This window comes from Papaver somniferum, chromosome 1 (genome assembly GCF_003573695.1).
Source record: "Papaver somniferum cultivar HN1 chromosome 1, ASM357369v1, whole genome shotgun sequence".
NCBI classification, from domain to species: domain Eukaryota; kingdom Viridiplantae; phylum Streptophyta; class Magnoliopsida; order Ranunculales; family Papaveraceae; genus Papaver; species Papaver somniferum.
In genome coordinates this window covers 21,473,643-21,491,762 of record NC_039358.1, presented here as the reverse complement: position 1 = coordinate 21,491,762, position 18,120 = coordinate 21,473,643, and positions in this window count along the sequence as shown.

Here is an 18,120-nt window from a genome sequence, read left to right as displayed (position 1 = left end):
CAGCAAACACCTACAAGATTTCTTTGAATTTTCACGAAGAAGCTCTTAGTCCGATTTCACAAAATCGAAGCTTTCTCATCGAAATCTTGTTGATGTTCCAGGGATGATTATTCAGAATCATCACCGTTGTTCTCATTTCTCTGCTGACTGCTATCGTCATCGTTGTCGATGCCCATCTCATGATCGCTGTAATCATTTCTATATTGACTGCCTGTTTCATTTGCACTTCCATAACCTTCATCACCTGCATCTTCACTTCCTTCATCATCTTCATTCTCTTCCTCCAAATCTCTAACCTCAACTGGTTCACCATTCTCATCAACACCATCAATTGTTTCTCCATCAGAATCAACATTCAATCTCTCATTCATGGTTCTTGCAAAAAGCCTAGGGATTGCTTTTTCTGCTAAGAAACTTTCATACCATGCATCCTAAATCTTCTTTTCTCTCTTCCTCCTTTGTTTCTCTGTCTCAGAATTTCTCTCATGATCATCACTTCTCTCAAAATCATTCTCTTTCTCTTCAGAATCACTTGAGGTTGCACTGTGGGTCTTTCTCCAAACAAATCTGCTCCTTCTCCCCTCATCTCTCTCCTCTCTTTCTCTGGATTTCCTCACATCTCTTGCAATTCTCTTCCTCTTCTATTGTTCATACAGTGGAGAATTTTCCTGACGAACTCTTTCGAACTCAATCAGACGATTTCTCTCGTCAATCTCTTGATGCACAAAATCCATCAAATTCTCCAACTCTCTAGTAGAGAGAGTCTTGGAAACTTTCTTGGCGAACTTAAAAGGTGCAGAAGGATGATTATATCCGTTAGCCTTTTTTACTCCTAGATCACCCATTATCTCTAATTTATGTTTTCTTTTCTTAATTTCCTTGCCTAATTTAGGATGATTTTATGTGTTTTGGAAATTCTCTGTTTAATTTCCTTTTGTAGAGAAGATGACATTAATAGTCATTTAAGGCATTCGATGGAACGTCTAGTCCCTTAGCAATTCACGCCTATTCAAAGGCATGCGCAACAAGTCCTAAACCCATCATAATAACTCCTGCACACCAACATTGCTAATGGGAGTGTACCAAATTAGAGGGTGGTGGGTTCAAAAATCATAAGAGAAAACTGGTTTTGCCTTGGGGATGGTACGCCCCCCACTAATTTGGTACACCCCCATTAGCCTAATTGCAGACTCTTCTGATGGTCAATATCTAATAAATCTGCCATTAAGGGGTTGATAGACAGTTCAACCAAGCACTAATTATCATATTTGATTTTTTGGTAGATACTGCAGCGCCAGCACCTGTTGAGGGACATGATGTGTCGCTGGTGTACTGCATCTATAATGGCAATGTTCACACCTGAAATGGCTTAACATTGATGAGATTTGTTAGGTGTACAAAAAATGGTCAAATAAGGTCAAATACCAAATAAAATCAGCACACTTGTGTATATTTGGCATAATTATTTGATTTGATAATTAGTTAACAGATGGGCCATATCTTGAACTGCAGCATGGTTTGGTTCAGGCATCATGCCATATCTCAATACCCTGGTCCCTGAGTCCTGACCAAAAAAAATAGGTCAAGCAAAATCAAATCACTGTGCCACATAATGCCTAAATTTTAAAGAAAAATAAAAAAGGTCTAAAGAGTTTCGAACCTCCAACTCAAAATAACTAAAGTGAACCACTGTGCCTCACTAACGTTTTTGAAATTTGATTTCCCTTCAAGATATTTTCTATTTTTTTTGTTGTTGTTGTTACCTTTAACATCTAAACTGGAGTACTTATTATTGTACTAGCTAATTCCTTTGTTACTAGTGCCTTGGATATATAGTAGTATCTTTTCTTTACTACTTTAGTCAACTACATTGCACTATTTTACTCCCAATTCACATATTCTTAAAAGCAAACTAATAAATTATTACGGAGTAATATAGTACTAGCTAGTGCCTTGGAAGATCATAAATGCTTTTTTGTGCAATTTTTTTTGATTAAAATCCCAATTCATATTCTTAGAAGCAATTCTAGCTAGCTCTTACAATTAAATTTGTATTAAAAGAATCGATCGGTATTTATTTTTTAAAATACTGGCCGATAATATAGGATTTTATCATGTTTATGCCTTTATTCTGGACGAAACATGAAATATCAGTGATACATAAATATGAATATCCGATAATATCGCATTATTGGTCGTATCGGACATCAGCGATAATATTGGCAAGGATGTTTGGGGATCTTAGGTTGTCAGGTGTAACTAGTTTATTTGATTGGTCGGCATTATGAATTCACGAACGACAATGATTGGCTTCGTCGACAAGACTCGATATCCAAGTTTTTTTTTACCAATGTCACTCTTGGACATGGCTTATTCAGCTAAACCATTTTTTATTTCGATGTCACGATCATAAAGAGTATAGTTCATCCAAAATTAAGTTTCCGAGAGTATTTCCACCAAGATAAATTGATTGATGGTAATTTTCCATTTTTTCCGATGTCACTCTTGAACGAGCTTGTAAAATCTAAGTTTCCGGAGATCACCGAGATAAATTGAATTAATTTTCTATTTTTACTGATGTCAAGGACGAGCTTATAAACCAATTTATATTTCGATGTCACAATATTAGCAAGTATAATTTATCGCCCAAATCTAAGTTTACCAGGGAATATCTCCAACAAGATAAATTTATTGATGGTAATTTTCAATTTTTACCAATGTTACTCTTGGACAAGCTTATAAACCCCGGATTTTTATTTCGATGTCAAGATATCTTAGCAATTATATTTCATCCAAATCTAAGTTTCCGGAGATCACCGAGATAAATTGATTTAATTTTCTATTTTTACCGATTTCACTCATGGACGAACTTGTAAACCAATTTATATTTCGATGTCACGATCTATGGTAATTTTCAATTTTTACCGATGTCACTCTTGGACGAGCTTCTAAACCAATTTTTATTTATTTCGATGTCACGACCTTAGCAAGAATTTTTCGTCCAAATCTAAGTTTCCGGGGAGTATTTCCACCGAGACAAATTGCTTAATGTTAATTTTCCATTTTTACCGATGTCACTCTTGGACGAGCTTGTAAACCAATTTATATTTCTTCCAAGTTAAATTCCTTGATGTTAATTTTCCACCCAATTTTTTATTTTATATTATACTGTATTTATTTATTTTCCAAAGCTATACTTGTTCACTAGCCAAGTTATCATGCTTGTACGTGGCTAAGCTAGAGGTTGAATCGTAAAGTGAAAACGTGTGTCACGGTATAAAACACGAGCAAGGGAGACTAGGAGAGTACTACTACTCGGTTTTTCTTTTCCAAGTCTCTCTCTAAACTGAACCTAGGGTTTCAGTATCAAAAACTGAAAGTTTTAGTATCAAACCAGAGAAAATGACTTCTATAGTAGTAACTTCCTTCCGATTTCTTCTTCTTGATGATGAAGACAACGAGATTGTTGGTTATTTTGGTTGCAAGGTTGTTCCTTGTTTTGGAGATGAAGAGGATGATGATTATGATGTTGTTGACGATGGAAGAGGAGACGATGAATGGTATGATTCTGAGGATGATGATGATGATGATATGATTCTGAGGATGATGATGATGATGATTTAGATGATCCAGAACACTTCTTTTGGTTTGGGCCAGCGCTTGAGGATGAAGATGAAGACGATGATGTTGATGATGATTCCATACAAAGATGTGGTTACGATTGTCGACAGCAGCAGTGAAGAAGGGGATTCTAAATGATCTAGTCCTCTGTTTTCATGGTTCTGCTATGCAAGAATGGTATTGAATCACATCTCGATCCATCATCTTTTGTTTAGTTATGTCTTTTTTTTTTGTGTGTGTTATTAGTGTATCTTATGTTTTTTTTTAGATGTTTAATTAGTCTGTTTGTAAAGCTGCTTGTAAGTTTACTTTTTGTGAATGTTTAATATTTAAGGATGCAATATTTTGTTTAGATTCCAAGTGCATATGTTGTTTAATTTTTCCATTGTTCATCTGTTGGAGTATCAATCTCTTGATGAAACATGAATAGTAATGTGTTTAAGGGGGCTTGGCTTAGAGATTTGGATCTGAAGAGTTAGGGTTAACCATGATTTTGTTGTGGCTTTGCTGTTAAAGTGATAGGATCATGAATATGATAGGGACTATATACTGAGTCTTGTATTAGAGTTGAAAAACATAGCCAAATTTTTCATAAATTGCAATACCAAATCTGACAAACTTAACCAAAAAAAAATCAGAATTCAGAGCACAATTGAACAGTAGGCCTTTGACTGCTACATATTTTTCTTACACAATTAAAATTAGCATACTAAAAATAATGTAAATAACTTGAATTTAGTCTATGCCGAGTGCTCAGCCATAAATTTGCTGGTCTTGGTGGCTTCCCATGTTCTTATTCATTATAATCATTATCCAAATGTTCACCATAGCTTTTCTCAAATGCATCCCAAGAAGCAAAACCCTTAGGAGGAGGATCATCTTCAACATGGATCATTTTCTTAATATGAACTAATTCCAATTCTTCATCGACATACTCTTATAGTATATCACCAATGCTTTCCACAAAGTCATCCCATGAAGAAAAGCCCTTCGGAGGAGGAGGATCATTATTAACAAGACCATTGGCAGGAACAACACATTTCTCATTAGAACTCATCCTCTCAATTCCTTCGTTCTTTTACTTATGAACGAGGTATCTAGGATCCAAATCTAGCTAAATATATTATTTTTTCCTATAAATATCTAGTATGCAAATCTAAATATAGTGGGTGGGTTATGTCATGAATATAACAAACGAAAATCAAGGTGATATATGGAAAGTGCGATTTTGCGGATTTTGCGAGACCCAACAGAAAAATATTGCATTAGGATTCTAGGATTAGACTACTGATCGTCAGTTCTAATTAGACGCCTATATTCTTGCTGAAACCCTAAAGAAATCTCTAAATATCCTGACACGTTAAGCATTCATGTCAATGAGATAGTACACTTGTTAAAATTAAAAGTTTACCTTCCTTTTATAACAAAATAGTCCTTCCTTATTGAATTTCAGACGCAATTTTTCCTACTACATTATTACTACTATCATAATTGATTTTTTGTAAAATTCATAGACCAGCACTTATTGATCATGCACGGTTTACCAGGGTTTACAGGCATTATGTGACGCTGGTGTATTGCCATATCTTGATTTGTCAAAATACATCATTATTATCCTCTCCTGACCCGTCCCATCTCTTAATTGCACACAACGTTATCTTTAAGAGTAAAACGAGGCGGTAGCCTAATTTGAAGGCCATAACTGTAGCATTATGGTTCACCAGGGTTCGCATGTTTGGCTCATGTATCAAGCCATATAAGTACCTGACCAAGTGACCAACAATAAGATCTAATTAATAAAAAAAATAATAATATTTTACATCGACGAAATTAGGGATGGTCATGGGGCGGGTAGTGTCAATCCCAGTCACTGCCCCGTTCGTAAAAAAATACCCATCCCCCCCCGTTACCCATATGAATTGGGGCGGGCAGGTATGGGAATACCCATATGGGGGGGTTTCCCATGGGTTACCCGTAACACTGAGTTAATACATAAATTTGATTATAATCAAAACTTAAATATGATTCAAACAAAAATAATAACGTAAGAACGACGCATTCTGGAATCTTAAATTCAGTAATTTATCTTAAAGTGAACAAAAGAATCTGTTAATGACTTATTAGTTTTTCTGTTTTTTCCTGTCCGTTCTATCTTCGTCCACGTTAACCATTTCATTATCTGCTTCATTTTCTCTATTTTAACTTTTAGAGAATGTGTTTGATCACAAAAAAAAAAACGAAAGTGATGAATGTACAAGAACGATCGAGAATATGATAAATGAAAGAAAGCTCGACTAAGTGGTGGAAGTATAAAAATTATACACATTGTTGCATAAAAGTCTAAACCCCTAACTTGTGAAAGATACGGGGCTGGGGACCTTGAATCCCATCCCCACCCCATCCCGTAGCTTAGTTTTCGGGTATTACCCATACCCGATCCCATCTCCATTTGTGCGGGTAAAACCCTACCCGAACGGGCGGGTACCCACGGGATGGGTTTGGGTGGGGAAATGGCCATCCCTAGACGAAATAGGCAAACGCGCAACAAGCTGCGCCGCGAGCCCTTTTTGAATTGCAACCTAACCTATGGAAAACAAACTCCCTCGAACCAGGAGTCATGACATTACTGTGCATGACTTTCTGGACTCTTCTGAGGAGTCCAACCGCCTCCGGAGCTAAAAAACCAAAAGGAATAAAGGTATGCCCATTATCAAGACACGCTTTCTCATGTTTCGCTATCTTACCTGAGGCAGCCCTCAACGCCGCTTGCCCGACTATAAACGTACCATGTCCAATTCCTACTAATGGAGAAACCCCAGTAAGATTAACACATGCATGTTTTCCGTTAGCCCACCCAAAAATTAAAACATCTGCTGGTCTGAGCGTCGATTTCCCTTCGAGTGGATCAGTCAAAAAATTGACAGCCGCTTCTTTCTTTGCAGAAATACCGGCTCTCCATAGTATATCATATAAAATGTCCCTCACATGATCATGTCTATGTTTAAAACCAGGGTCTACCTTACAATGAACTGCATGTTCCCCATAATTGGAATAGCAAGTAAGAAATCCTGAACATGCCCGGCTTGCAGACAACCCGTAAACCCTATCCATGTCTTTAACTGCTTTACCAACAATTAAAATCAAAAAATGGTCAAACATAAGGTCCCTGCACAAATTGTGTATATTTATTTATTTAATTTTAATTAGTTAACAGGGCCATATCTTGAACTGTAGCTAGCATGGGCAACTACCAACACTATGTCAACAGCGCCTGAGACATAGTCTATTCTTTCTCCCAAACGATCAGCAGCAGAAATCTCTCTCGAATCCTTTCTTTTTCGTCGAAATCGAAATCCAGTTTCATCTTCATCAATTTCACACCCTAAAATCTCCATCAATCTTTACTCAATTTCGACTTAGATTACAGAGTTTGGATTTGGTTGATTGAATATTCAATCTTCTCTAACCTGTAACCCTAAATTCAAAGTTGGGTGAATTGAACGAACCACCACCACCATCACCAAGTTCGTCCTCTGCTTTCTAATCGAAGACTGGGTGAATTCATTGAATTAATTCCACGATGATTATCTTCATGTAATATTCATTTGGGGTTTCTTGGAGATTCATCTGCAGAAAACTTCATCAACAACAATGAATCAATTGATTCTTCTGTGAAAGATCGATTCAGGCCTAGATTTAAGTTTAATCGATCTCTCATAGAAGTATTGCTAGTGATTCATAATTTTGGAAATGCAAATCTTGGTCATCTTCATCTAAGGTATTTCTCATTCATTCATTTGGGGGTTTAATGATTTTTCAAATTGGAGGTTACACACTACTGATTTTGAATGGTATAATTTCTGATGGTGATTATCTCTATCTTTCAGATTTTAGGTGTATTATGTTTGTTGTGAATTGTATCATGTTTTGAGAATGTTTTGGTGATTATGAACATCTCTATCTTTCAGATTTTATGTTTATTATGTTGTTGTGAATTGTATCCTGTTTTGAGAATGTATTGTGATTATGAACATCTCAATTGCATGATTTATGCCTCCACCAAGTAGTTTTATATGTCAGTTGACAGATGATCTTAAACTAAGACATAGTATTTGGTTGTATGATGCCATCATTGGTGAATAAAGCTTGTATTCTGTTTTGAGAAGCAGCATCTCAGGAGTCACTGTGATTTGTATTCACTGTCAGATTGTAGAATTAAATTAGGTGTGCATAAGGCTTCACCAAGTAGTGCTCATGTCAATTATGTGCAATTCGAATACGACGCAACCAACGCAAGCCAATTATTGTTAGTCACTGTGATTTGATCTTTATGTCTAAAGATCAAACATATATGGATGTTCGTAATGTGTCTCTTTGCCAGATTGTAGATTAATACTAGGTGTGTATATGCCTCTCTATCAAGTGAATTAGTAATATTGACTTGAATTGTTTCATTCCTAACGTATCTTTCAAGTCGTGCTATATTGAAAACATAACTGCGAAGCTGTGAATGATTATACCTTCTCCAGATCATCCTTGTTCATCTGCCCAATCATCTTCATAGTGGCTGATAGCCTTTCACATCTTTCTTTCTCTTCTAACTCTTTCAATATAGGAACTTCAATATCATATAACAAGTCATTTACTCTCTTGTTTACCTTCTCCAGATCATCCTTGTTCATCTGCCCAATCATCTGCATAGTGGCTGATAGCCTTTCACATCTTTCTTTCTCTTCTAACTCTTTCAATAGTTGCTCTTCAGTCATGGGGGCTTTACCCTTTGGTCTGTGTTGATATCATCACCAGCCATTTTGATTGATTTGATTTGATTTGATTGAGAAAAATTCAGAAAACAGTAATCTCCCTCTACAAATTCTCTCTCTGAATTTTTTGCTCTCTGACCCTTTGGTTTCCTTGTTAATCCCTTTGGTTTCCCTGTTTATTCTCTCTCTGGAATAAACTATATTCTTGTAGGGTCACGGATATTCCCAAGAGAAAGCTTTAATCGAACACGTACCCTAGTCTAATTGGCACCTATTCTAACCCACAATGTTATAATGACGTGATAAACCTAGGTAAAATGGCATTTTGGTTAATCAAAGTAGAAATTTTTTTATTTCCTTCTCTTACTTGCGCGGGAGAAATACTGGAAGAGGTGAAATAGAGAAACCCCAGGTAAGGGATTCTTCCTTCTCTTATCAGATTAAATTCAAACTTACTTGTTTAATTTCATGAATGGGGGATGTTTTTATTTTATTAATTTGAAATTACTATTGCTAGGGTTTCAGGTATATACCTTTCCCAAATCTAAAATCGTTTTCTATTGTATTATGTAAACCTAGGGTTCTACAATTTTAAGAGTTTTTTATGATCTTGGCTGTGATTCTATATCTTAGTAATTTTAAGAGTTTTTTATTGTCAGGGTTTCTTTTGTTTTGTTCAGGTCTTTCATATTTTTATGATCATAAACCAATTTAGTCTTGAGGGTTTTGGGTATACTTTTTGGCCACACTTTCAACTTGGCGTGTTTATTTAAATGTTGAGTAGTTTAACCAATCTAGTATATTCAAAACATTAATAAAAAACATCTAAAGATGGGAAGCTTGGTGGATTGGTACGTTATCTAAATCCTTCGAGGTCATGCGTTCGAATATGGGCGAAAGATTTTTATTAATTTTTTCAAAACGAACTTTTTAGCCACGCTATAAAACCGGCGTGTCTATAGAACGCACACTATGGACACACATATACTAGCGTGTCCAAAGAAGAACTTTTTGGCCACACTTTCAACTTGGCGTGTTTATTTAAATGTTGAGTAGTTCAACCAATCTAGTATTTTCAAAACACTAATCATAAACATCTAAAGATGGCCAGCTTGGTGGATTGGTACGTTATCTAAATCCTTCGAGGTCATGCGTTCGAATATGGGCGAAAGATTTTTATTAATTTTTTCAAAACGAACTTTTTAGCCACGATATAAAACCGGCGTGTCTATAGAATGCACATTATGGACACACATATACTAGCGTGTCCAAAGAAGAACTTTTTGGCCACACTTTCAGTTTGGCGTGTTTATTTAAATGTTGAGTAGTTCAACCAGTCTAGTATTTTCGAAACACTAATCATAAACATCTAAAGATGACCATCTTGATGGATTGGTACGTTATCTAAATCTTCGAGGTCATGCGTTCGAATATGGGCGAAAGATTTTAGCCACGCTATAAAACCGGTGTGTCTTTAGAACGCACACTATGGACACACATATACTAGCGTGTCCAGAGAAGAACTTTTTGGACACACTTTCAACTTGGCGTGTCTATATATCCTACACTATGGACACGATATACCGGCGTGTCTATAAATCGTACACTATGTACACATATACCGGCGTGTCCAAAGAAGAACTTTTTGGCCACACTTTGAATTTGGCGTGTCAATAAATCGTACACTATGGACACGCATATACTGGCGTGTCTAATGAACCAACTTTAAAACCACACCTTAAATGGCGTGACTAACCTTTTGGACACGCCACAACTCCCTAATGTGGCCATAAATAGGTCTAAACACGCCCAATACCTAATGTGGCCATATACTGGTCTATAAACACGCCCAATCAAAAATTTAAAGTTAACGTGACTAAACGGTTGAAATTTTGACATGCTAGTAGCCCTGGCGTGGCTGAAAGCACTTATATGAACACGCCCATTGAACATTGCGTGTCTATAGGGTAGAAGTATACCCTATAGACACGCCAAAACCAAAAAGGCGTGACAGGCAAATTTATTTTGGCGTGGCTAAAGGCCATTTCTATACTAGTGTGAATCACCTTCATCAGAAAGTTCATCCAACTGTTCTTCTAGGAGAGTTTCCCAATCAACAGTTTTTACATCAAGAGAATGTTTAGATATTGACTTAGATGTGACAGTTCTCTCAGGTGAATCCAAGCTTTTAGAATCATCTGGTAATTTCTGAACTGGTACGTTATTATAGATAGACTCGTCCATAATCAGATCGCTACAAACACAGACTTGTAAGGTCTTTAATGTGTTTGCCTGCTCTGATACCAATTTAAAAAGCGGGGGTCTAACAACACCACCCAATATTTCGCTTAGCAATCTTTATGGACTAATTCCGAAATACTTTGCTAGAGAATCAACTAGACAGTCAGACTCAGTCTAGATAAAAGTATCTCAAGGAGTTAATATCTCTCTCTTGATTTGATTTCTACTCAAGCTAAAATCAATAGCGAGTCTTTATCAAATACAAAGAATAACTTGGACGGTACCAAAGACCAATGTCCAAGGATCAATCAATATCAATCAACAACCAAAGGTTGGATTTCCAATTGATGATCACGAACGCACAACCTGTATTATTTCTATTATATAAAATATAATGCGGAAAAGAAATAACACCGACACCAGAAGTTTTGTTAATGAGGAAACCGCAAATGCAGAAAAACCTCGGGACCTAGTCCAGATTCAATATACACTGTATTAAGCCGCTACAGACACTAGCTTACTGCAAACTAACTTCGGACTGATCTATAGTTGAACCCCTACCAATCTCCCACTGATACAAGGTACAGTTGTACTCCTACGCCTCTGATCCCAGCAGGACACTGCGTACTTGATTCCCTTAGATGATCTCATCCACAACTAAGAGTTGCTTCAACCCAAAATCACAGACTTGATAATAAACGAATCTGTCTCGCACAGAAGAGTCTATCAAAAGGATAAATCTGTCTCCCACAGATAAACCCTAGGTTTTGTTCCGTCTTTAGATACAAAATCAAGGTAACATGAACTAATTGATAATCCGCACTTATATTCCCGAAGAACCACCTAGATTAATTAATCACCTCTACAATCCTTTCTGACTACACAAGCGGATTGTCGAGGATCACAAACAGTGAGACGAAGATGTTGACTTCTTTATCTTGCCTATCGGATAACTCTCACGATCTCAAGTTAATCAATCGATTTTACTCGTACGATAGAAGATGCAAGATCAGATCACACAACTACGATAAAAGTAGTATCGGTCTGGCTTCACAATCCCAATAAAGTCTTTAAGTCGTTAACTCGAGTTTAGAGAAGATACTCAAGAGTTAATGGAGATCGACTCTAGCGAGCGCACTAGTAGCACACAGACGTGTGGGGATTAAGTTTTTCTCTAGCTAGATGTCTCCTATATATAGCCTTTCAAATCAGGGTTTTGCCTTAGGTACAAAGCAAACTCTATCCACCATTAGATGAAAACCTGATTTAGATTCAACCCAAGATCTCTCAACCGTTAGATCGAAAGATAAGCAATAAATACTCAGCTCGAAATATCAAGTGTATATGATCTAGTCTATATAGCATACGAATTTTGTCTCATAAGAAGTAGGAGAAGAATAGATAGACTTTCAAGTGATAGATAAGTTCAAGTCTTCACATACCTTTTGTTGATGAAGTTCCATGGTTTCCTTGGTGTAGATCTTCGTCGTTGTCGTTGAATCACCATGAAATCCTTGAGCTCAATTACACTTTTCCTATCCTAGTCCGAGACTTAGCTAATAGGCTAGAAATCAAGACTTTATAGTTTTGATCACTAACATTGACAAACATGCTTGATATAGCAACGCATGCGAGGTTGACCGAGCTATGCTCTAACATTAATGACTTGAAGACTTCATTGGGATTGTGAAGCCAGACCGATATTACTTTCTTTTAGTTGTGTGATCTAATCTTGTTGTTTCCATCGTATTGAGTACAATCACAATGATTGGCTTGAGATTGATATCTCTGATAGGAAAGATATAAAAGTAATCAGAAACATCTTCATCTCATCATTTGTGATTCCACAATATCTTCTTTCTCCGCGTAGATTAAGATTATTGTGAGGTGATTGATAATACTAGGCTGTTCTTCGGGAATATAAGTTCGGGTTATCAATTGGTTCCTGTTCACCTTGATTTATCAAAAGACAGAACAAAAACTCGTAGGTATTTCTGTGGGAGACATATTTATCTATTACCGTAGACTTTTCAGTGTGATACAGATTTGTTTATTAAAGTCTTCGACTTTGGGTCGTAGCAACTCTTAGTTGTGGGTGAGATCAGCTAAGGGAATCAAGTGCGTAGTATCCTGCTGGGATCAGAGATGTAAGGAGCGCAACTGTACCTTGGATAAGTGTGAGATTGATTAGGGCTCAACTAAAGTCTAGACCGAAGTTAGTTTGTAGTAAGCTAGTGTCTGTAGCGGCTTAATACAGTGTGTGTTCAATCTGGACTAGGTTGGGGTTTTTCCGCATTTGCGGTTTCCTCGTTAACAAAACTTCTGGTGTATGTGTTATTTCTTTTCCGCCTTATATTGTTTATCTTTATAATTGAAATATCACAGGTTGTGCGTTTGAATCAATCAATTGGGAAATGTGACCTTTGTTGTTGATTTAAATTGATTGATACTTGAACATTGGTCTTTGGTTCCGTTAAAGTGATTCTCTTGTATTCAATTAGACTCGCAGATTTCTATTTGCTTGAGTAAGAATTGAATCGAGAAAAAGAGATATAACTCTTTGATATACTTTATTAAGATTCAGTCTAGTTTATTCACTTGAAAGTATATTGGAGTTAGTCCATACAGATTGCTAATCGAAATATTGGGTGTGGTTGTTGTACCCCCGTTTTTTCAGACGGCCTAGATCCGATTTCGAGGAGCCAATGAGATGTCGTCGTGATCGTCGGCATCCCCTCTTCCATGAGGACCGATCATCTTGTCCTCAACCTAACCATACGACTCCTGGTGGATACCCAAAGTTGGTTGGTGATTAGTGATTTTTTCGTGGGTTTGTAGTAATGAGGTTCAAACTCTCGGACTTGTGAAGATTAAATTTAAAGGTTTAATAAAATTATATACAAAATTATTAACAATGGGTGCGAGAGGTAACCAAGACACTAGATTCCACTATTATGCAAAATTGAATGATAAATATTTCAAAACTCTATTCAATTCTTAAGTCCTCTTTATCTTTAATTCACTATCAATCATACAGATTCTCAAACATTATTTGTAAACCTTAAGCATAGATTATCAAGAGATTAAACCAAGCATAACCTATCAAACTGAATAACAAATAATTAAGACAATCATTCAAACAATTTAAAACTCTGCAAAAGCAGCGATTAGGTGAATTATATAATTAAATGAAATAGTTACCCATTTATGTTGCGTGAATAGCTTCCTCCATTGCCTTGGTTACGAGGGAATTAGCTCATCATAGTATAAATGCTCTCAAAATAATTTATTATGGCTCAAAAATGGTTTACAAATGATGAGAAGAAGAGAAAATGGTGTAAACAGCTAATGTGCGACCCACAGGAAGCGTCACACAAGAACGATACATATGAAATGCTGTAGTCTTTGGGAAACTACGACCCACACTCCACTGTCGCTGTCACTGTTGAAGAACGACAGTCTCTTACAGTCTATTGTTCTTCGTGTTCATCTTCATGCAGCAGCAGAAACAGAGTTTTGTTAAACTCTGATTTCGTCTTCTCTAGCTCTCCCTAGCTCCCAAAACTCTCGACACCCTTTATCTGACCTCCAAGGACTATATTTAAACCCGAAGCATGCATCGAATCTCCTCCATAACTCCACAAATCCTCGGCAGTGAAAGAAAATATTTTCGGATATTTTTTCTTTCATGTTTTATAGCTTTTCACGTGTTTTCTCTGGTCCGCACGCTCCAATCGATTACACATGCTCCAACAGGTTGCTCGATGCATGAAACACGAGCAGAACACACACCAAAATCTTCCAGAAGTCGTAGAGAATCCTCTCTTTATGTGTTTTAGTAACCTTTTTGAGCCCGTGAATTGCTAGCCAATTCTAGCCAAATTTGAGCTAATAACACTCACTCACAGCTTTTTTTCCATGTTAAATCACAACTTCTCACCACCAATTTTCAACGATTGAATCGCACTAGAACACCTTCATTTTGCTGATTGAAAATCTGTTAGGAGTGAAAATGGTGTTTCCCCGCCAAAAACACGAATTGAATGTTGAAGATGATTGCCCCTTATCCTGAACTGGGGTGCGAATAGCAGTATGCCTTGGGGGTGACCTGGGGGTGCCCCTTAGTAATTAGGTTACCCCTTATCCAAAGCGAGAGTCCAAATAACACTTGTCCTCCGGTGCCAAAATCACTTTTCGAGCCGAATTTTTCCAAAAATGTTTATTTCCTAAAAATACATAAAACACAATATTAGTAAAAATAGAGTTCCAACAATACAGCATTGAGGACAAAGTAGACAAAAAATGTGTCTATCAAATATCCTCGAGCAAACTAATCTAAAAAATAAATGACTACACTTAGACTGCAGTAAGCCGTTAAAACCATTAGTGGCCCTAGTGGCGGAGTGTTGTCTCCGGAGGGTTTACCAGAGGTGTACCCACAAAACCATTACTTACCCAGACCCTAGCTATCTATGTAGAACCTTGGAAAGCACTAAAGAACCTCCTTGGTTGCATACTTATTAATTACAGGAGGAAGTACCCTGACGCGAAATTCCAATTGATGTATACAGTTTCTCGCTTCAACATACTAAAATTCATAAAGTGACAGAGCTCTACAAGATAGTTTCAGATGGACATCATACTCGGAGTCAAACTAATCATATGGATAGATTAAGAATGGATATTGAAAAATATAGATGCTTTTGATGTTAACTAGGTGAACGATGTTTTCTCTCAATCGTCTGAAGGCCACTGCCAAAATAAACCTATCCTAAATGTCTGAGATAGTCTGACTAATATCAAATCACTGGCATATACAAGGGAACCAGTGTTCGATAATCCTAACTCTAGGTCAACACAACTGGCATATACAAGGGTTCCGTGGTCGACTTTTATTGAATTTTATTCCGTTTGGGTCAAATGGTCTGGTCTAAAACTTTTTTTTTTTCATTTTTTTTCAATACTCAGTCCTTATTTTACCCTAGTAGTGGTAACAACTTGAATCGTGAGCCCCACCTAATCACCTAGAGAAACATAGTTTAAAAATAAAAATAGAAACAGAAATGAAAAGGACTCAACGAGATATGGCGAAACTATCATGTTATTTCTAACACCTAGCTCTGTGCTTTTATGAATAGACTCTTTAGATGTTTCCATCTAGTCAGATTGGTCCCCTCAACTCCTAAACCAAAATGCTTCCATCCACTTAGATGGTTAGTGCATCCTAAATAAGCATAAATTTCTAGGCTCTGGAGTTTATTTATTATGCAACTAAAAAATTTCTCTCATACCCCCAAACTTAAACCTAACATTGTCCTCAATGTTCTAAAGATAAATTAAAAACATGAACAAGGAGAAACTGTTACCATGGAAGCAAAGATAAGGAAAGATATTACAGTGTCGCAAAATATGGGTTACCTCCTCAAGAATGCTAAGTTTAAAGTCTTCAGCCAGACATCGAAGGAATTAGTCACCCTCATAGATCATATAGAAGTAGTCGGAATAACTGTGGGTCATCTGGATCAAAAAGTATTACCCACAAGAAGAGGAAACTGCAACAGACCAAAAAGATGCGAACATACCCTTGTTTAAGACAACACATCTAGTTGGTGGCTCAGGTTCAGTTCTATAACTGGGTCTAGATAACAGTGTTTTCATCGGTTGGATTTCCTCAAAGCTAAGATCCCGGTTCAGGTATTAGAGTCGTGGAAAAACTCAACTAAGAACTTATAAGCACATAACAACAACCTGATAACTGGGGATCCTCTAAGTCAGTCAGATTTGACTCACACAGCTGACCACAATGAAGAGATGGTCTTCCTTAAGAAATGTGTGTCGACCCTACTATCCTAAAGTGATTAGGTTTAGTCTCAAAACTTAATAACCGACACATCTTCAAATCAAAAGTTCCCACAATTGGTTGAAAAGTTTTTGGTGGGAAAACAAAGTCAATCTTGGTATCATAGCCTTGGGTTAACCACCATCAACCAGAGGATGGGTTTCTAACAACTGAGCTTCTTTTCTGGACATCATTAGGTTCGGGAAAACGTGTATGAAGATAATCTTGTAATGGTTGAGGCACAAATGTCAAGTCCTACAGGAGGGTACTTTCTAAGAGTTAAAGCACACGGAGATGATAATCACCCCAAACTTAGAGTTTTCCCCTCTTCTGTCTTCGTTGTCTCATAGAAAGACTAGTCACAACTTCCCTAATTTCTAGGTCATCAGATTCCTGGAAATGGTCAATAGATTCTTCTAAGTTGGGTTCATCATCACTCATTTCTACGAGTTTATCATCTTCTAAGACTAGTGTTTCTAAATCGCTAGATTCTAAAACAGTATTCTCAGGGTAAACTCTTTCCTCTAAACCATCATCACAATCATATAAAGGATTATCAGATAAAGGCTCATAAACTAAGGTTTTAATCATAGTTACCTCCTCCGATTCACTGATAGGCACATCAAATAATGGATTATCCAACATACTGCAGGCTAAAGGATCATGAACTACATCGTCTAAAACGGTGGTATCTCTAGTCAAATCCACATCCTTTTGAATAGGTGAATAATTATTAAAATTATTTGGATTTGTATTAGAAACAACACTATCATTATAAAGCTCAATCGGAGCAACAAATTCCTGATCACTATGCCTACATATTTCATGTTCTTCATCAATACTATCCTCATCATAATCATCACTATAATAACATGAAAATGATCGAACCTTATCAAAACAAGTAGTGTTACCAATTCTAACCTCGTCCTCAAATTAGGCAAATATTCACTATTGAATCAAGGGTAGAATTAGAAACCCTATTTTGGAAATTTAGATTATTTCGAGCAGCATTAGCCAACTGTTCATTTTCTGCCTCTAGACGTGCCTGAATTTCACTGAGCATAACACTTATACATTCACCACTCTCGTTTATCATCTCAGAATATCGTGTACACTCTTCTTTTGAACTATTCATTGCCTAAACGTTTATAATCCTTTCAATCCGTTGTTGGGTCTCTTCTAGAGATGGAACAGGTTCAGAAATATCATAATCAGGACTAGTTTCCAAAAACGAGTAACCAGTACTACAGTGTTCCTGATTTTCTTGCTCGTAAGACCAATTCGCGTGTGGATAGTAATTGGGATCACCATGGTATGAACCATAACCTTGAAAAGGTTGGCGTTCCCAACTACTATTCCCACCATGGTCATAAAACTGATGATGTCCATATTCAAATTCAGGTCGATACTCATTGTATTGGCTTCTATCATACCAGTTCGACATTCTTAATTGCAAGGGAATTCTACACAACCACAAACAAGGCTGACTCGACCAAATCAAACCTATAGAATCTAGCAAACAAAAAGCATGATGGCTCCACTTAGATTGTTTTCTAGACCAGCTTTATTCCTTCGAAAAGGAATTCGTTACAATTTGAGCACACCCTTCTGGAATCAATCCGAGCTAATGTAAGTTGAATCGAGGCGAGGGAAGCT